This window comes from Amaranthus tricolor, chromosome 3 (assembly GCF_026212465.1).
Source record: "Amaranthus tricolor cultivar Red isolate AtriRed21 chromosome 3, ASM2621246v1, whole genome shotgun sequence".
NCBI lineage: Eukaryota > Viridiplantae > Streptophyta > Magnoliopsida > Caryophyllales > Amaranthaceae > Amaranthus > Amaranthus tricolor.
Genome location: NC_080049.1, coordinates 28,993,961 through 29,016,826, shown reverse-complemented (window position 1 = coordinate 29,016,826; position 22,866 = coordinate 28,993,961). Strand labels below are relative to the sequence as shown.

Here is a 22,866-nt window from a genome sequence, read left to right as displayed (position 1 = left end):
AGAAAACGATAAAATAAAAAAGAACAAAAGAAATACTTCCCCTATTCCATATTAGTTGTAACATTGGAAAATATAATTCTATTTATTCATCATTCTTAATTTGTGATTAATTTTTAATCTATAATTAAAACATAGTCAAGTGAGATCTTGTTTGACTCATCTTATTGCAAAGATTATTAATATCAAATTTTTATAATTTTTCATCATACATAATTAGAATTATTAAAGATTGAATTAATATATTGAATTGCGTAAAAAAACAAATGTCGTAAGTATTTTGAAAAGAAGGAAGTTTAAGAATAACATAAACAAGAGAAAGTACTCCTTGTACTCTAGATTTCTAGTGTAGGTTACATGGTGCTAATCTTTGGTATAGTATACTAGTGGTGGTTGGTACATGGTATCAAAATAATACTTTTGCTTGGTGAAAAAGAAAAACAAAATTGGGGGCAGAGTGTAGAATAAGATGCTGAATTATTATAATTATAAATAAATAAATAAATAAATAAATCATAATGATACATATATATTTGGGTCTTCAATCTTATCTGATTCTGATACCCCCACAACATGAAAACCTCCTCTATTATTAATTAGGTTCCTCCTTTTATTTTGATAGTTTGATACATACATGAATAAGTCATTGGAATTAAGTAGTATCTATTTATTAATTCATACTATTCAGTATTTGCCCTCAGAGAAGGCAGTGCAAATGCAAACAGCCAGATTATTACATCAAAGTGCGAGTTTTGGAAAAAAGATAAAAAAAATGCACTTGTACAAGTCAATACGGCGGTGCAAAAATACAAAGTAAATGCGAGTTGAACAAGTTAAACCTTATCGATGGTCTAATTAGAGATAGAAATAGTTAGGAGCGTTTCAGAATACAAATAGTTTTTTAAGTTATCTTACTTGACTTAGTGTCTAGTTGCTTTTTTTTCGAATCCTTGATGTCTATTTATTTACTCATCGTATTTATTATATTGTTTCAAACCTAGTTTTTCTAACGTCGTTTTTCTGCATGTAGTTTTATTCTTAAAGCTATGATGTCACCTAATTTTCTCTTTATGCAGGATCTTAATTTTTGAGTAGAACTGACCACATCCCTAATCTAGTCCTCCCTCCGTCACCTTCCCTCACAAACACCTTGTTTTCAAACGGTCTATTGAGTTGATGATATTATTGATGACGACAACATATTTTTGAGTCTAAATGCAAAAACAAAATTATTATATATATAATCGAACACCTTATACATCCTCAATATAATTGATATTGATATATGTATAAACATGGGGCTGAAGGTTGTTTTTGGGTAGCCAATCAACCCTGTTGCTAATTAGAGAGTTGGGGGAGGGGGGGGGGGGGGCTGGATTCTCCTTCTAAAACTATAAGGATGGGTAGTTGGCCCCATTAAGGCTATAAGAGTATTAGTAAGGACAGATAGGATAGACTTAAAAAGAAGGGAATTTGTGGGTAAGGCAATACTTGTGATCTGAGTTGTGATTGGGCAACTCTCTTTAATGTCTAGGTTCAACTCTTTGCTATCATCAATGTTTATCTGAATCTTTCTTCCCTTTTTTCATTTCTCTATTTTACCCCTAGCTATTACAATTATTTTTTTCTTTAATTTCTAACGTATTTTTTAGTTAAGGTCCCCAATGTACAAGTGGATTTCATACCCTTTTTTCTATTATAGGAAGATGAAGGATATTATATTTAATTATTTTAATTCGATTCTTGTCTAGCCAATCTTACAAACCTTAGATGTGAGGAATAAGGCCATAAGGTATGACAAATTAAAAGGAATCCTTTTTAAGTATCAAAATAATTGAATTTTTAATTTCATTATTTATTAAATTTTTGTATTAAATAGTAGAAATAAAAATAAATTCTAGAAGTATATTATAAGGATATTGTTAATGGATGACCCAAAAGTTTTTTTTGGCAAGGATTTAATACATTTTATATAGTAAACTACATATATTTTAAACTTTTAATTATATCAATATTAATTATATTATATCTATTTTATTTTGATATAAATTATTATTTTTATTAACAAATATTCTTGGGGCGTTTATTAACTTTTGCCTTATAATAGTAATCATGAATCTAATATTCTTAAATATCTATTACCATCCAAGTGTGACTAAAAATAATTTTTGTGAAGAAAAATAAATAATTAGTAGATGATAAACATATTACATGATTATAATTCTTATCAAATAATTTTCCTAGTACAATCACATTATAATATCATTATTTTTCTAATAACTAAACGGACAGTTACTAACAACTAATTAATGCTTGTATAGTGTACACATGGACTTGTATCTAACTCCCTTCTTGAGTATTTTTTTCATAAAGTATAAAAGTCTTAGTTTTTATGAACTTAATGTGCAAGTCTTGTATGGAATTAATTTACAAGAACTATAAAAATGTGTACTTTTCAATTAAAGGAATAAAATTAAATAACGATTTGAGTAGAAAAAGAAAAAAAATATTATATTTAAAAGAAGCTATTTTCTTGTGGATATAAACCACCCAAGACTTTGTACTTCTTGGTATATACTTCCTCCGTTCCATAATACCCGCTACATTTTTTATTTTTGGCTACATTTTCTTTTTTAGTAATAAAACAATCATTTAAAGTTCTACCTACCATTATTTTTATCCTACTCTATACTCTATACTCAATAATAAAATACTATACTATACTCTATAAAGTAACCTAACAACCTATTTTTTCTTTTTCTTTTTCAATAACAATAATAAAATACTATACTCTATAAAGTAAACAATCAGCTATAGTGTAGGTCAATCACTTTTCTTAATACCCGTGCCCATGTAAATGTAGAGACTAAAACGGAATGGAGGAAGTAGTACACATAAAATATCAATGGTAGCCCCAAATCAAAAAAAAGATATCAATGACTCAATAATGGTGACTACATGAACATATTTATTAATTCCACATAATATATAATTCCACATTAATAGTAAGGATTTTGGCATAATTATATTTGTCTTTTCTTGATTTTATTAGTTGTTTATCCCCATAGATTTTCATAACAAAATTTCTCTGGTTTTATGTTAACTATTGGTCAATGAAAACAATTTTTAAAATAAAATGTCTTTTAATAATATGAACATCAAATATCAAGTTGTTGTGGTCCTATAATTATTGTAGTGGTGGAAGAAAATTGCTCGTTTGTTGTATACAGGTTGGTCACTTCTTTCTAGAATGTGTATAGATAAAGTTCTTACTTTTAGCATTCTATGTTTTTAAAAAAATAATTTTCATCGTTAATTTTTTTATAATATTCACTTTATAGAATATATTTATGAAATTAAGAAAGGGAAACATAAATATCATGACATAGAAATGATGGGATATGAATTTTCAAATATTGTGCTAATAATATTTCATCATAATAATAATAATAATAATAATAATAATAATAATAATAATAATAATAATAATAATAATAATAATAATAATAGATTATGAAACATAAAATAACCTACAAACTGTATGTATATTTAACAAAATGAGTTAAAACTATTTTTAAACGTATTCATAAATATTATAAATAAATGTAAATAAGCATCTGAAGTTTCTGCTCTATTTAAAAATTAAGAGTGTTAATTTTACTATATTGTACCTATTTGAAATTATTTCATTTTAGTGATCAATATAATTTTATGCATTATTATACTTGAACTTTTCTCTAAAATTAACGCTTACATTTTATTTTTTAATGTAATTTACCTTTATTTTATATAATAAACTTTTCATATGATACTAAAATACACTTTAATTTTGTTTATTAAAAGATTTTTGTACTAACCTGAGATGTTTTTTTTCCTTTCATTTTTGCGCTATAGATAGCGGAAAGCATAAGATGACCATGGTTGGGTGCAATTTTTGTACTAATTAAAACGCATTTTAGTTTTTAGACATTAGTATATGAATATATAGATAAATATATTGTGTTTAAAAAAATATATATCTTAAAGTACTATTTTTAATTAGTCTTATTTTTTTTAATCTGTTTTATAAAATTTACTCTATTTTTATTTTAAGTCATGACTCACAGTACTTTTTTAATATAACCACACTTAATTTACTTTTTTATTTCATTTATATTTTTTTTCCACTTTTCCATAAATTATATTCTTTTTTACCACTTTAATTCACTTTTTAAAATTTTTACTATATTTGTACTTGAAATTATTTATTTGGAAGAGAGGGAGAACCTTTTTTGTGAAGTAAGATTGTTTGTGTACAAACTAGATGTTGTTCTCGTAAATTAATTAGATTTGAAAATATTCTAGCTTTAATTCATTTAATCTATTAGTATTTTGTTAATTTATCTCCCTCGTTGAATCAAATTATTCTTTTAACAATACATTAATATTCAAAGATAAGGTATTTCAAGCATATTAAGATGATGATATATATTCTATGATTAAAAGATTTGATGCAAACTCATCATCATGATCTTTTTTTATAAACCTATTACACATAAGCTACCACTTGTCTTTGCTCTTTTATGCATACTTTTTGTCAAACATGATCTTACACATCATATTTTAATTATCAATCCTTAAAATAGGGAGAAGGTTGGTCAATTCAACATTCCTTCTAGAGTAATGAGTATATTACTAGTATAGTATACGAGTACAATTTAAAGAGCTCCTCCCTTACCATTTATATAACAACAATAATAATAATAATATAATAATAATCAGAGCTGTTTTGAAAAATTTAAGAACTGTGTATAAATTTTTTATTTTGTGTTTTATTTATAGTAAATATATTTATTTTATTAATAAACTTAACATATTTCTTTTTTTGATTAATTAATTTTTCCATATACGGGAGAAAGAGAGGTTCTATACAGTCGATCACCTCGCATACCCTCAAAAACCCTTTGATAATAATAATAATAATAATAATGATAATTTCTTAGCTCTACTCAGTGAACGAAAATACTACATGCTTGGGGCTACTTGTTAACCTTTGTTATTGATGGTTTATGACATAAAATGAACCAACGACAATTTGTTATATTTTATTCTATCGGCTCACCATTTTGTTATTTAGTAAGGTAGTTTATGTCTGAGTTACAAACTTACAATTCTCTCAAAATAGAAAAATTGGGGATTTCGTCGTTCATTGCTATAGCCTATAATGATGAGGTGGGATTAGAGCTTAGGCATATTGACATGCATGTAGATATTTGTTGCAAAGTAGAGATTTCTTTGTGCTCAGAGGTACTGAATACTGATGGAGTTTAATTTCTTCTGAGAATGGGAATGAACTTAGCTCGGTGGACTTGTTATTGTTTAATTGGGTTCGTGAAAACGATGTGTGTGTTGAATGTGACTAGTGTGTTTCCCCTTTGCTGGTTCAATTATTTCTTTTTGGGTCTCTGGTTCTTTGTTAGCTAATGTTGTAGAAAGTAAGAAGAATAACAAATATGCTACCAAGTCTAATGAGAATTAATATAAATTTATCCCTTTAACTTTCTCTAGCTACATTTGGGAGTCGAGAGGAAAACGTTTGATATGTTTTAATTTTGAGAATTAATTTTTTTTAGTAAGTGTAGGGCTTATAATTTTCATAATAAGTCTCTTAAATTTAAAAATGTGTATATGCTCAACTTATTCTTCAACTCCTTATCAATTTTTTATAAATTTTCTTTTTATTTTAATGATAAGTCTTTCATGCATATAATAATAATAATAATAATAATAATAATAATAATTATTATTATTATTATTATTATTATTATTGTTATTATTATTATTATTATTATTATTTTACTAATATTAATAATATTATTATTATTATTATAAATCAACATGCACATACATTATTGTTTAGATTTTCTCTTGTTCATATCAGAAAATAAATAATTTCTAGAAAAATGCATGGCCGATATGTTTGATGTTGCATTGCATGTACCCTCTCTCCCACAAATTCCCACTATAGACATTTGACCCCAACTAATAAAATATGACAAAAATAATTATTTTGATGTGGATTATAATTATGATCAAATATATGAATGAAATAAAGTTAGTGGAACAAATTAAAAAGAACGCATAACAAATTTTGTTTAAAAATAAATTTATAGCATAAGGTTTTGCAGCTCTAGTCCTTTAGAAAATACTTTATTATTTATCTCACTAATTTGCAAACATTTTTATTTTAATTTATCTTTTAATTTGTAACATTTTGTTTTTACATAAGTTCTCACCACATCCACACATCTTTTATTTTTTATTGTTATAATTTTATCAACACAATATTAATACCCCAACTAATTTGTAAATTTTGTGTCACTTAAGATTATTTTAATTTAAAAAGGAGTGGGGTCTAGGGATTATAATTTAGCGTAATGATGTACGGAAGGGGGCCATTATAATGCAAGTTGATAATACGACGCGCTTTGGGAAGTAGTGCTTCATTGGTCGTTGGTTTTGTTTTTGTACAAATACAAGTATTCCAAATTCAGAAGTCGTAATTAAGCTCAGCCACAGTCTTAGACTGCTATGATTCCTTATTTCTGTTCTCCTATTGGATGACTATACCTAAACTTCGTCACGTTTTCTCAATTTTTTTTAACTTATTTTCTATTTTAACCTGGCTTTGCCACGTAACAAGCCACAATTATTTTAGCAACTTTTTATTTTGCGTCATCCTTTTAAAGGTCACTTACTTTTTTTTTTCTTTTTTCCTATCTCCTCCATTTTTACTTGCATTTTTATGGAAGTGGGCTAGATCGGCATGTATATGCCGTCTAAGCACCGCTTATAAAGACACAATACAATATTATTCAAAGAACGATTTTACACGAATTACGGTAGATTTGAGATATAGGCAGTCCATCACAATATGATTTTATGATTAGACCTTACAATTTTTATATCGCCAAGTTCGACATGATTTATCTAGATACTTGCATTGCACGTTGCACCCAACACCAATTAAAAAAAAATAGAATATGTGTTATTATTGTCTCAATCCCTTTGTTCCCATGTCGTAAATAAATTAACATAGATTGAAGTTAGACCCATTAGCTAAAACTTTTGATTGGATTAGTTTATCTATATAGTATTGAAAGCAAATGTTACAAAAGGTCAAAATTCAAATCTTTAATACCCTTATTTATGAGAATAGTCTACATTGCATATCCACTCTTTTAAAACTATAGTATATAATATATATTGAGGCTACAACCATTAGTTTAATCTTTTAAATGTGATGATTCTTTAACAGTACTTGTGCTCTTGTGTTTAAACGCGCAACTCAAGTCAATCAACAAATCGAAAATACATAACAAATTAAGTACAAGTAAAATTTCCAATTATCTTATGTAATTTATATTATATAATAATTTAGTTTGTAGATTAAAATTTTACTTTTCCACGTTAATAATTCAAATTCCACCATAAATCTAGTACTCACAACAACAAAGTATTGTAAATAAGAAAAAGAAGATAAATAGAAAAAATAGAGATGTCCTTGTAACATCGATTGCAAAGTGAAGAAAAAGTATGGGAGCTAGCTAGTGGCGAAAGGGACCAATTCAAGAATAAGGGCGTAACAAGACCCACAGGATGACAAAGCTGGTTTGTATATATGTATGCTACTCTATTTAAGTTGTTACTTACATCTGATAGTGATATTTCTGCTCACAAGTACACGTAAAAATGAATAATATTACATTTGATTCTTTTAAGTTACTCTATTCTCATGTGGCACCACTTGCTCACTTTCATATTGCTAATTAGCTGGCACTTATTAGTTGTTTACAAATAATCTCCAAAAATCATATTTTTTCTGTTTTTTTTTACTTACCTAAATACTATTTTTGCATTTTAATGTGTTTGTTGAATTGTTTTTATCTAATGTTATACACAATTAAAAATTATAAAAATTTAATGTTGTGAAAATATGCGACGAGACGAATAAAACGAGATTTCACATGACTATGTTTTTCTCTCGTATAATAGTCGCAGTATACTCCCTCTGTCCCTCTCAATTTGCACCTCTTTCCATTTTAGGTTGTCCCACTCATTTTGCACCTTTTTTTATAGCAATGACCCCAATTTATTTTTTTAAATTGCATCCACAAACTTATTTTCTCTTTCCATCATAACCACTCATTCTTATCATTTACTTGTTTTTTGTTTTATTTACCAACCAAATTTCACTTTCAACTAAATTTCTAATTAATAATCATGATTTGTAAATCACCACAAAAGGACAAAAAGAATAATATTAAGATAAAAAAATTAAAAAAGATAAATTAAAACAACAAAACTCTTACCTATCACATCCTTCCACATAAGGGTTATTTATTAACCTCACAAATAACCGTTATTTACTAGAACTTTCTCGTAAAATTTGGATAAAGTACATAATTCATCCATCGATCTTTGCTCTTGGTCAACGATTATTTTCTTTTACATGTATTATCTCACCTATGTTTCAATATTGCACTCTAATTAAAATATTTTGCTATTACAATTATTAGTTTAAATTTTAATTAAATTGATTTTTTAATATTATATTATAAATCAAGGTAACATAATGTTAGAAGATTAAATCTTTAACATCTCTTATTTAAAATAAAATATTTAGTACAAATATGAAAAAGAATTATGTTACATTTATATTTCTATCTTGTACAAGTCTCATATAGAGAAATTTAATATCAATCAATTGAGTATATATAATACATTTTAAAGTTATAACTATTAACTTAAACATTTAAATTTTAATTCACTATTTCATTTTATATTTTACATTTTTAATCTTGAAAATATCTAAGGCGGCTCCGTTAAAATTATTTATTTCTTAGAATATTTTTGGGTTGGCTCTCATAAACGTGGCTCTTCCACAAAACTACCATTCAGATCAGCAGCCATAAAAGAAGTTATAAATTAAAGTAATGTGAACTTGACAATCGTTCCAATGATAACGATAAACTTGCTATTATTAATATCAAATTTCCTGATTAGGCATCAATTAGTTTAAGTTAAGCCAGCTTAATCCTGGTTGGCTAGGCTATGCCCTTAAAAATTAAAAACTATATTTTAAACGCTTTATAATATGCATCATTATCCACTAGATTCCATGATTTAACTATAGTTCAAGAATATTAATTGCATCTCCCAATATCTCATCTCATGTGACTTTTGGTGCCATTTCACTTTTCACTTTTCTAAAAAAAAATAAATTTGAGGGCCACTTTTTAAAATCATTATTTATGACTTTTGTTTAGCTTTAGCAAAATTAATAGTAATTAAAAATAATATTCTAAAATATAATTAAGGAAGATAAAATTAAGAAAAAAAAAAGAATAAGGTAAAATTAAACATATACAAAAAGCTAGTACTTTATATACTTTTATTAGGTTAACAATTTTTCTAATGTATGTAAATCAATAAACTTAAAGAAATTAAAACTTATACCAAAATGCGCAACGTCCTGTGCGCAGACACCGAACCGCCGGTATGGATGACTTCAGCATCACCCTCTTCTACCCCCCCCTCCCCCCGCGGCGGTTCCTCCTACCTTTGGACCAATGAGATTGAAATTCTTTGGACTTCTAGAAACTGACCCACCTTTCCCAAATCTCCTTCGTAGTCATTATTTTTCTCATAGGTTTTCCTATGAGTAAAACTAATGTCCTTGTACCGGATCTTGGCCTTCTTAAACGACAAGATCAATTAGTATATTTATAAGAAGTTACAATGAAGTCAAATAAATAAATGATAAAGTAGTTATCCTTACTTGAAATTGTTTCCAGTAGAACTCGATTGTTTATTTGTCTAGGTGCCTCCATGCCCATCCATTAGGATCTTGATAAGCCTCAAAGGACCTACGGATGGAGGTGGCTAACAAGTTGCCACTGTTTGTGGCAAACCTTAAAAAATCAACAAGTTTTAATTAGTTTATTGACTAAATATAACTATCAAAAAGCAACAAATAATAAAACGTACCCAGAATTATCAGGCTTCCATGAGAGGGGTGTTCATGGGTGCTCCACAGCAGGGAAAGAATCATCCTGCGGCGGTCCCTGTGGAATGGTAGGCTCCGGTGTCCTAGACAGACATCGGGAACCACGCGACTTCACCGGAGAGGGAGTGACTTCCTCCCTCTTAAATTCACTCCTCAGAAAATGCTCCTCTAAACCCGGGGTAGGTGTAGGTTATGGATCAGAACGGGTACGATGTTGAGGTTAAGGTTGAGGTTGTTCATGGGAAGGACGAATAAGGTATGTGGTGTCCGGGTGGTCGTTGTACGACTCATAAGGTTGCCCAGTTCTTGGGTCAATTCTTTGTCCTTGGCTGTTTCTTATTCTAGGCATGGCTTGATAACATAAAATAAATCATGTTAACAACTATTATTATTATTATTATTATTATTATTATTATTATTTTTATTATTATTATTATTATTATTAATTCACAAAACAAGTTAAACAACCCTAAAAACCAGCTATAAAAGCCCCAAAACCGCCCAAATCACCGCCCCTAACCGCCCCCCAATACCGCCCAAAACATCCCACCCAAAACCGCCCAAAACAGCCAAAAACCCTAATATTTAACATTTTCATGAATAACAACATCCTAACAAGATAAACCCTAAATTTAATTAATGTTCATGAATAATTATACGAAATTTATACAAAAATCAACAAAGAACATAATCAGCGACATTTTAAAAAATCAATAAAGAACATACTCATTCATACATATAATATACGAAAATTAAAAAAAAACAAATAAATTCCAAAATAAAGATGAAAATCATCAATTAAAGACCGAAAATTATAAAAAAAAAAAAAAAACAAAAAAAAACATAAAAATAATCATGTTCATATTCAAATAACTGAAAATCAAAGCAAAAAAAACAAAAACAATTCCTATAAATTTCGAACTCATATGAATTAATCACTAATCAACATCATTTTAAAATTAAAATACAAATTTTGAAACAATACATAATCATTTTTATAATCATGTTAATATTCATGTTCATAATCAACATCATATTCATTTAAAAAATCCAAATTAATCTCAAAAAAATTCAAAATTTAAGAATAAGACTAACCTTTTTAGTTGGAGAATAGTAGATGTAGTAGCCGGAAATCGTCGGAGTGTAGCCCAAAAACCCGTTGGAGAAGGAAGATAGGAAAACAAACTCGTCTGAGAGGAAGAAGAGGATGAGAGGAAAGTTAGAAGGAAATTAGGGTAAATTGAGAATGACGTTTTCTCGTGAAAATTTTGTTTTTATATCATCAGATTTCCGACTTAATACCGACTAGAAGCCAATCAGTGTTCAGCGGTGAGATATTTTATTGATTCACCTCCCACGCTTAATGCAGTCAGTAACTTTTCAGAAGGCCTTAGAAAGGTAAAACACCTTTTCAGTATACCGACTGAATACCGACTAACAGTTAGTCCCTGTTTAGTCGGTATACTGAAAAGCGTATTTTCCTTCACAAGGTTGCAGTGTTGTCAGTCCACTTTTCCAGTATATTTTGATTTTCAAAATTCCGATTGAATTCCTACCATATAACAGTCGGAATTTGGTCGGGAGTTTAAAATTTTAAAATTTACATGCCCTTTGTTTTCATTTTATTGGAGTGTTATTAGTAAAATTATTTTGTTTTTCAATTATAATTAAAAATATTATTATTATTATTATTATTATTATTATTATTATTATTATTATTATTATTATTATTATTATTATTATTATTATTTTTATTTTTTTTATACTTATAATTGTTATTATTTTTGTTATTATTATGGATGACAGCATTTTTTAGGATTTAGTTCGGGTTCAAATCCAGGCAGCAACAATTACTATTTATCGAGAACTTAATTGCTTTTTGTATCTTTATTGATAACTTGATGATGATGTATTTTTTCCATTTTTAGCAAACAATATTTCTTATCAGGTGTAATATATTTACTTTTGCTTTAAACAGTTTCAGTTTTTTTGATTTAAAGTTTTTAATAGTTCGGCATTTTGAGACTTTCACAATATTCTTGTATTAAACATTATTATTAAATGTTATTATGTATCGAGATTGCTGCTCCTGTTACACGTGATATCTTTTAAATTAATATTAATAATTACAAAAATTAAAAATCGTTCCAAAGTTAAAAATAAGTGTACCTAATTAAACATGCGACTAAAAAAATATCTGATAACAAAATAAAATTTATTGGGTTACATAATTGTCATCGACATCATCGTCGTCAGATAATACAAGATCTTCGTCGGTGTCTTCATTTTCATCGACATCATCAATTGTTTCGTCTAACACTAACAATTCATTAGCTGGATCACACAGCGGTACGACTATTTCCTCTGAAACATCTTCATTTACCACAAAATCTGGTGATTTCTCTTCCATGGAAAGTACTTTCCTCGAAATGCTTCGATCTGACTTTGCGAACAGCTCGCCAATCTTTCATGTTTTGCTTTAAACTTGGATAAGGTGGATAATAAACTTGGGAAGCTTGACTTGCTAGCACAAAAGGATCGTACTTTCTATATGATCGACCAATATGAACGTCAACTAGCTTGTACCGTGGATGGATTCTCTTACCATGGCCATATCCGGTGGTAGTTTGATCATACCATTGACATTTGAATAGTGTGACCCTTTTAATTGAAAGTGCCCGATACTCAAGCTCAATAATGTCCACTTGTAACACCCTCAGAATAGGTCGACTTTTGAAAACACCTGTGATGAAAAACATGAACCAAAACCTACTCATGAGAGTGTTACCGCCACATCTATTTCTAATAAAATAAATGTAAGGCTTAACGACTAAGAAATAACTTAATAATTATAAATCCAACAAAGGGTCTTACAACATAAGAGAAGACTGAAACGCAATCTATGTCCATATAAAATTTAAACAACTTAAAGAAAAATTTAAACTAAAATACGATTATAATAAAAGCTATGTTTCTAAGTGATCCTCACTCCACGATTCCCACGCAATCAATTACCTGCAACATAAGAATGCAAGAAAAGTAAGGAAAAAACTTCCAAAATCAGGAAATCGAGTAATTCCAACTCCATCCCCATAATACGATTAAGTTTGAAAATGATTTAAGAAAATAAAATATAATCAAATTGAAAATAATTTTAGAAAAATATATTTAGCAGAGTTTAAAAAAAATAATAATTTGTGAAAACAATATATATAATATCACACAAACCAATTTATTAATTTGATATTTAATAATGACAATCACATAATCAATTTTTAATTTGAGGGAACGAGAACACCAGTAGGCCGAGGCTTTACCCCTATACGTACTTCATCAAGAGGTCGTCACCACAAATAATTCAAGGCCAGCAGAGTAGTCTCAGGGAACCCTAGTATGCACACCCCTTCTACTTGGATCACAACAAATAGAAGGAAGACCAAACATCGTATTAAGTATCAGAAATAATAATACCTGTCGGCAGCTATACTAACCAAACAGGACAACCTGTTCATCACCCTTATACTTGGATCACAACAAATATAAGAGCTTCATGTCCCTCGTGTTGCACTTTACGTGATTTAATATATTTTAATAGTTAGTCGCACAAACATTAATCAAACATACATTATACATTTTATTTTATGATCATAGGTTTTCCCAAGAAAAATATATCTCAAGAATATTCAATTGCAATATTAATATCATAATATTTTTCTCCCAAATTCAATCGCATTTAAAATTGTTATTAAAATAATAATATAACTTTCATCAAAATAATAATATTATAAGTATTTCTCTTTCAAATTAAACCGTATCTAATTTCGTTATCAAAATAATAATATAAGTTCTATCGAAACAGTAATTATAAATTCAAGTTTGACAAAAATAATAGTAGATATAATTTGAGAATATATAAAACATAATATCATACAAAATAATGTCATATCAAATCATGCACCCATTTAAACACATTAATTATCACTTAGCATATAATACTAACGGGATAGTCCTAATTAAATGGACATTGAGAATTACCTTGTCATGCGCTCCTAGCTATCATCCCAAATATCTGATGTTTAGCCATGTCGATGTTCTTCGCTAAATTTAAAACATAGCCATTAGAAAATCTTAGAGTTTTAAGTCACTTTAAAAGGACAACCGTTGTCTATTAAGTGTGTATGAGGCTTTGGGGATGATTGGACCAACTGGATGCAGGTACAAGTCAATCTTATGTTTTGGATTGTTAGGACCGGGGAAGATCACCGTTAAGAACATAAATTGTTGCTTCATGCACATCAAGGGATGAAGATTATATGGAGTTAATATTACAGGCTAACACTAATATTGTTGTCCCGAGCTGTCAAATGGGTTGAAACCATTTGTACACAACCCTAGTCTCACATTTTTTGTCTCCCTAGAAAAATCCGGATAGGTCGCGTTGAACGTGAACCAGGCTACACTGTCCGAGAGGTGACACATCTTTCCATCTTCCGAACGGTGCTCCGCAGGCCACCTCATGTGACTGGTAGTAGTCACAGAAGCATACAGCTGTTGTAGCCTAGGACCGAGGGGAAAGTAGTGGAACTGCTTTCTAGGCGACTTATTAGTTATCCATCTAGAAACCCTACAATCATCACATTGTGTCATACTCGCTGTGGAGCCTCAATAAATCATACACCCATTAATACAACAGTCAATCTTTTCTACCGGCGATCCAAGAGCCGAAATTTGTTTCTTTGCATCATAAGAACTAGATGTCATCCGATTATCTTTTGGTAACACTTCAATAATCAATTAACAGATTTCATCGTAAAGTCTCTCGGGAATACGAAAGTCCGTCTTCAGACTCGCCCTCCTTCCTATTATCGACATCTGAGTATGAGTTTCGCAACTAGGGTACAGAGGTAAGTTGGCAGCTTTTAACATTTCAAAGAACTGTTTTGATTGAGGGTTCAGATCTTCTTCAATATGTAAGGGCGAGTGTGGTACATTAGCGACGACATCATCACAATGAGGTAGAAAATGATGATGTGTATCAGGAAAATTACTCGCTGCTGCATTGTACATCATTTGTACATACGGATTTTGAACTGTGTTCTGCTGTTGCTCTACCGGAGCCAACACATTAATTGGTGCACCTTCAGAACATTTATGCAGGTACCAATCGTAGTAGTTTTCAACAAGGCCCTTTTTTTAACAAATGATCTCTAACGACTTATGGAGCAAACAATCTACGCTTATCACACCGTTTACACGGACATCAAACCTCATTTGGATTTTTTTTCTTTGCAAATTGTATAAATTCTTCGACCCCTTCTAAATATCTAATATTATACTTTACAACTTCGCTTATACATCCAACTTCTTTCACTACGTAAGTCCATTACGCTGCGAAATAAGTAGCACGTATAATATTAAAACAAAAAAAAACTGTCAAGTGCATCAACAATTTTTAAAAGGAAAAATTACCCTGAATAATACGAACTTTCACTGATTTTCCTACAATAATACGAACTTTCAATTAACCATGAATAATACGAACTTTGATACTTTTTTCCCGCTGGCATAACAGTTTACCTGTTACCGGTAAAGATGCATCTTTCCTTTAAAATCCTTTTTTTTGCTGATTAAATTTATTACGAAAAACAAAAGCTTTTCTCATTCCAGTGATCATCTTCTTCCTATCGAAACAGAGCTCTTCTTCCTCACGCTTAGAATTCCATTGATCATCTTCCTCACGCTGCGAAAATTAGGCATTGTTCGTCAATCATATTCTTCTCATTCATGGTAAGTTAATTCTTCTCAATTTCATTTTAAATCCCTAAATTTTGTTTTATTACCCAAAATTAGGGCTTGTACCCAGTTAGGCGAAAACGAATGGAATTCTGTCCATTTACTCGAAAATGGATGGAATTTTGTATTTATTTTGTTATTCCATACATGATTATTGTTTGATGTTGATTAAAAACGTTTATGGCTTTGAAATTGGATGTAATTTAGTGTTTTTTTGCTTGTTTTTAGGCTAATTTGAATGAATCAATTACCTTGAAGTTTTGGTATGATGGGGTATTAGAAAAAGGAGTTGTGGGCTTTGAGTATGTGTATGGTATATGTAAAACCATCTCCATAGACGTGGATAAGATGTCATTTTTTGAGTTAGAAGGAATTGTAAAGCAGGATCTTGGGGTAAAACATGAGTTTTGTCTTTGGTATCAATTACCCAATGCAGTTAGCTTTTTGGAAGGGTTAAAGAGAATTACCGATGATATTTGTGTTGGGAAAATGACTGAAATAGCTGTTGAAAATAGAGCATTATCTGTGTATGTAGTTAATGATTTGGATAATGAGATGTTGGTTCTAGAAATATCAAAAAGTGGTACTAAAGGTAGTGAAGTTTTGTCCACTTTTGGGAATAGGAAAAAGTTGACTCCTAAGAGAGCATCTAAGGCAAAACAAGCCCTTATTGAAAGTTCCGTACCCCTTGAATATGATTTTTCTGAAGATGAGCCACATTTTGGTATTAGTGCTGATGTAAGAGATGAAGATGCATCTGAGGATGATGATTCTGATTATGAGCTATCGTATGAGGATGAAGATGAGGATGAAATTTCGAAGGAGCTTGTGCATAGTCAAGATTTGTCATTGTCATGCGAAGAGCAAGTGGGTGATTCTGAGTATGAACATAGTAATGATGAATATGAGGATGCTACTACCGATTTTAGGAGGTTCAAATGGAATGTTGGGCAAGTTTTTAGCACCCCAGTTGAATTTAAAGAGACGGTAAGGAAATATGCAATTCATCAGGGAAGGAATTTAAAATTTTATTTGAGTGACAAGTCTAAATTGAATAAGCTTGGTGTAAGGTGTGTTGATGGGTGTCCCTTTAAGCTTTACGCTAGTTGGGATAAAAAAAGAGCTTCCTTTATTGTCAAGAAAGTTAAGGGTGATCACACTTGTCAAAGAAACATGGATTCTAATCGACAATTCAAAGCTTCTTGGTGTGCAGATCAGTTACTTGATTTATTCAAGTCAAGACCACACATTCCTTCTGCAGAAGTAGTTGATATTGTTAGGAAACAATTTCAAATTATCATTAGTCGGGGCTTTGCCTACAAGATTAAGTATGCTGCACATAGGAGGTTACATGGATCCATGAAACAACATTATGAGAAGCTCATGAGCTATGTTGGGGTTTTAGAATCAAGTAACCCTAATAGCCACTTCGTTGTTGTTACCGATCCAAGCACAAATCCACCCACATTTCAGAGGCTTTTTGTTTGCTTTGAAGGGATTAAAGATGGTTGGGTTGATGGGTGCAAGAAAATATTGTGCATTGATGGTTGTTTTCTTAAAACATTCTTAGGAGGAGTGCTATTAAGTGCAGTTGGGAGAGACCCTAACGAGCAAATGTATCCATTGGCGTGGGCTGTTGTTGAGGGTGAAAACAATGAATCATGGCAATGGTTCATTTCTGAATTAAAGAAGTGTGTTCCTTATGATAATGGTAAAGACTGGATATTAATATCAGATGAACACCAGGTATACACCCTTCCTTACTGATTTAGCTATTTTGTATTTAGTATACTGAGCTGGATTTAGCTGGATTTAGTTGTATTTCTTCTGATCTGCTATTGTAATGTGCATTCTGAAATTGTAATGGATCAGGTATACACCATTCAGCATTCTAATGTGCATTCTGCATTTCAATACACAGCATTCTGAACTACGCATTCTGAAATTGAAATGTGCATCCTGCATTATGTATTCAAAATTGAAAATGAGCTACCTGCATTTCAGAATCTCTTTCATTCCTTGTGACCAGTAGTTCTGTAATTTGTTGTGTAATGAATTAAATTGTTTTGTTTGCAATGTAGATTTGTTCTGACCAGCATTGTAATGTGCATTTGCATTGTAAGTGCACATGAAAATGCTGAAAATGTAAGTACACATTCTGAAAATGAGCATTCTGATTTACATCCTGTACAGAGGGATTTTAATTTGAAATTTTTGCATATCCTGTACACATTCTGAATTATATCTGCATCTGCATTGTAAGTACACATGAAAATGCTGATTTTGCATAATTCACTTATATCCTGTACAGAGCATTTTGAGGGCAGTACAGCTGGAGCTTCCAAAAGCAGAGCATAGGCATTGTGCTAGGCACATCTACGCAAATTGGAACAAGTCGTTCAAAGGACAAGAGTTGAAATTACTGTTTTGGAGATGTGTCAAAGCGTACAACTTGGCTGATTTTGAGGAAGCAATTAGGGAGATGGAGGATGTTAATCCGGTTGCTGTTGATGCCTTTAGGAAATGTGGTCCACACTTGTTTTGTAGATCTTTTGTCAAACTACACGGCAAGTGTGATGTTATTTTGAGCAATATGGTAGAAACTTTTAATAATTACATCATGAATGCTAGATCCCATCATTTAATAGATATGCTTGAAGAAATTAGAACAATGCTAATGAAGAGGATGGCAAATAAAAAGGAAGAGGCATTGAAGAAGTGGAAGGGTTTGTTATGTCCCAAAGTACAAAAATTGTTAGACTCAGAGAAGAAAGAAGCAGCTAAGTGCACTGTCATTCCTTCAACATCAACGCGTTTCCAAGTAGCCTATTGTATGGATGTTTTAGAGGTTGATATTGAAAATAGAACTTGTACTTGCAAGAAATGGGATTTAAGAGGGATTCCATGTTGTCATGCAGTTGCATCTATTTTTTACTTGCACAAGGAGGTTGAGTCATTTGTTGATCAGTGCTACACTAGACAGGCTTATTTGAGAGCCTATGAAGGAAGCATCAATCCTTGTATTGGTGAGAGGTATTGGCCTAAAATTGACAAACCGATCGATCCTCCTCCAATTAAGATTGGTCCGGGTAGACCACGAAAAAACAGAATTAAGGATCCGCATGAAGATCCTAAAAAACCGGGAAAGCTCTCAAGACACGGGGTTCAAATGACATGTGGCATTTGCAATACGGTTGGACATAACAAAAGGAAATGTCTGGATAAGGGTAAAGCGGTTGAGCAACCACCTCCATTGAAAAGAAGAAGAGGAAGACCGAAAAAGATTGTTGATGTCGCAACGAACACACCAGAGTTATCCCATCACAACGTGTCTGCACAACCGAGTTCTTTAGGTAAAGGCAACAGGACAATTAGAGCTGGAGAAGGGAGTAGAGGGGGTAGGACTGGTAGTGCAAGCGGAAGGAGTGGTGTGAGTAATGCTAAAAGGGGAAAGCCTAAGAAGAACTCTTCTGAAATAATATCAACCCAAGCATCGACAACAAAGAATTGATGTTGTAATAGTAAAGTGTCATTTTGCTGCTCTTTTGGAAAACATAACTTTTTTGTATGTATCAAGTTACGATTATGGTATAATCTACGGATTACGGCATTGTTCAAAAACATCATTGAAAATTATGTATGTAAGGGTTTTAGCTCTTTTGTGTGTAACAAATGCTTATGTATGTAAAGGTAATTATTGAAAATTATCAAAAACATTGGATTTTCAATACATAAAGTTCCATTACATGACCAAATTCTTAAACTTAGCTTGACATAAATAAGAACAATACAAATAAAACCCATGATGCAACAAGTACAAAACTTAACGCTTTATGTGCGTTTACATATTCAACAACTTTCAATTTCAACATAGCTTCGCTTTCTTTCAACTTCGCATTCTTAGCCTTCAATTTCCTTATTTTGCCAATCAACATAGCTTTCTCTTCTTCCAAACAAGAAGAAATTTCACTTGTATACTCTACATCTTTTTCCCACTTAAAAAATTTGCAATCTTGTGCCTACATTTCAAACAAAATCAAGAAATCCTAATTGATAAACAAATTCAAAAATAACATAAAACAAAACAAAGCTACTAAAAAAATAAACTTACTGGCCAAAATGCACATCCGTAAAACCTCTCACCAACCCTTGCTCCATTTTTGACTACTTGTAATTTAGCATGAACACCATGTTTACATAAAGGAATTCCTTTTGCAATTGAAGTTCTAGATTGAGATGATGACGGAGGAGAATACATGTTAAATAACAAATTAATTTAGAGATTATAATGAAAAGGGAAAAAAAAAATTAGATGTTGGAAGAAGTAATTAAATTGGAAGAGGAGAGAGAGCAATTGAGGAAGATGAGCAAGTTTAGATTATGGCTGTCGAAATAACCAGCCTACTGATGCAGCAAATGAAGAAGAAAATCACATTTTACCGTTTCTCTAGGTTAACAACAGGTAAGTTATGCCAGCGGGAAACAAGTATCAAAGTTCGTATTATTCATGGTTAATTGAAAGTTCGTATTATTGTAGGAAAATCAGTGAAAGTTCGTATTATTCAGGGTAATTTTTCCTTTTTAAAATACTGACTAATCAGCGACTACAAATTGGTCGGAAGATGGTCGGTACCTGAAAAGCTGAGCCCAATAAATAATCCCGTCAGAGCATCTTTGACTGAATTTCAAATTCTGAAATTCAAATTTCCGACCAACTTGCGACTATATGGTAGTCGGTGTTTGGTCGGTAAATCCTTAAAAAAAATTTAATAAGCTTTTAGGACGACCATTTATTCGTAAAAATTAAAAGTACTAAATAGAAATAATAGTTTTTCTTAAATATATCCTCGTATGTACTATAAAAAAGTGAAAATGTTAAATATATGTTTCTCAAATCTAACAAAATTCGGCATTGTAAATTTTACTTATTGATTTTATTTCAAGATCAAATTTTACTTAGAATAATTTGCGAATCAGAGCTTCAAAACTGCGCTCTTGTACGAATTACAGTCTTAAAAAGTAAACATACAGGCCGTAGTTAGCACAAGAGCGCAATTTGAAGCTCCAACTCGCAAATAATTCTTTTACTAATTTTAGTAAAATTTAATTGTTGCAACTTAACATAAGTAAATAATACGATGCTAAATTTCATTAGATTTGAGGAACATATTCTACTCATTTCTAACACTTTTTTATAGTACATACAAGAATATAATTAAAAAAACTACTATTTCGGGTAAGTACTTATAATTATTACAAAAAAATGGCCGCACCTAAAAGCTTATTAAATTTTTTTTTCAAAATAAATACAACATACATCATACCATATAAAATAATGCATATAACAAAAATATAACTCTAATTAAATTAATGAAAATATAACTAAAATTATTGAAAGCATAAACAATGTAATTAACAGAAAAAAACATACCTTAATATTGTAAAGAATACTTGTTAATTTTGAGAGATAATGTAAATGTAATAATTTTGTATGTAAGAAATTAAAGTATTTGGGAGAAAGAAAGTTTTATAGAGAGTGAGATGTGAAATAAGTGAAAAAAATTATTCCTTGGTGGAGGGTATTTATAGAAGGAATTCAAAATCTTCCGACTAATTACCATCAAACTTTTCCACTACAAAATTACCGACCAAATTCTTACTATTTCGTCTGTCGGAATATTTTCAATAAATGTTTTAGACTGTAAATAGTCGGCATTTCCTACCAATTACCAATTAGTAGGAATTTAGTCGAAAATTCCGATTGTAAGTGTTTAGTCGGTATTTTGGTCGACAAATTCCGACTGTTTGGCGACAGTTGGAAATTTTAGTCAGAAAGTTGCGTTATTTTTGTAGTGATTGTTTGATATTTTAACTATTTTTTTTAAAAAAACCCTAATAACTCATATTACATAGCAAAAAATGTAAATTATGTCTAAATTTAATTAAAGTCATTGTCAATCTTGTATATGAAAAAAAAAATTAGCCCGCTTTGCCTTTGCTAATCGACAACCATGAAAATATATAGTGCAACATTCTTATCCAAGATAAAAGAAAAGAGTATCTGATGATTTTTGATAATACACTTATACGACTAATAATAATATTCTAATACGACTAATACTATACAAATACTATTAGTATTATGCAAGTACTACTAATACTAAACTTTTACGACTAATATTACACTACTTATACATTAATATGACCGATACAACACTAATTAAACTAATAATAAAACAATACGGCTAATAGCCTAATACTATGTTGATTATATATTAATATGCTGTTTAATATCATACTAATACTATTAATACGACCAATACAACAATAATTAAACAAATATAATAAAACAATACGGATAATACTATGCTGATTATATATTAATATGCTGTTTAATATTATACTAATACGACCAATATTATTCTAATACAACTAGTACTACGCTAATAAAACTAATAATATATTTAATATTTAATATGACTAATATTATACTTATAATTTTATGATAAAATACCTAACTAATAGTCTCAAATCTCAATTATCATTATTTTTCTTATGTACCATCTTTTACAAATCTCTTTCACATATAAACATATGTTTTAAATATTTGATCATCCTAATTTTCAAAATAGTAAACAATTCAATCAGTGTGAAGATTTTAAAACTAAGTGAAAGTATATTTGTTTCATTTTTAAATAAAAATTCAAATAAACTATTAAAGTTATACATTTGCTATATAGGTTAGAAAAAACATAATTAATTAATTTAGATTAAAATCTTTATTAAATTAATCTCAATCTAATATACTCTAAAGTGGGATCATGGAATTGGTGAGTTTAGGCTAACCAATTAAGTGAATACTTAGTAGATTTTGAGGATCCACTTTATCACTAATTAAGTCTAATCATCATTATCTAATTTGGTAGATTATTTGTTGCACTAAGGAACTTTTTCTGTAATCCACATATAACTTGAACTTTTGTGACTTTTACTAATCTCTTAACTGAAAATGGGTTTTAGTGGTTGTG

General features: G+C 30.0%; 1 long non-coding RNA gene across 1 annotated transcript; it reads right to left on the bottom strand.

Annotated features, from left to right (window-relative positions):
• Window positions 1-19,465: 19,465 nt before the first annotated feature.
• LOC130807451 (uncharacterized) lies at window positions 19,466-21,382 on the bottom strand. Its single transcript, XR_009040581.1, has 3 exons — window positions 21,270-21,382; window positions 19,950-20,064; window positions 19,466-19,857 (listed from the first exon to the last, which is right to left on the bottom strand). It is a non-coding gene; the product is annotated as an uncharacterized LOC130807451 (long non-coding RNA).
• Window positions 21,383-22,866: the final 1,484 nt, after the last annotated feature.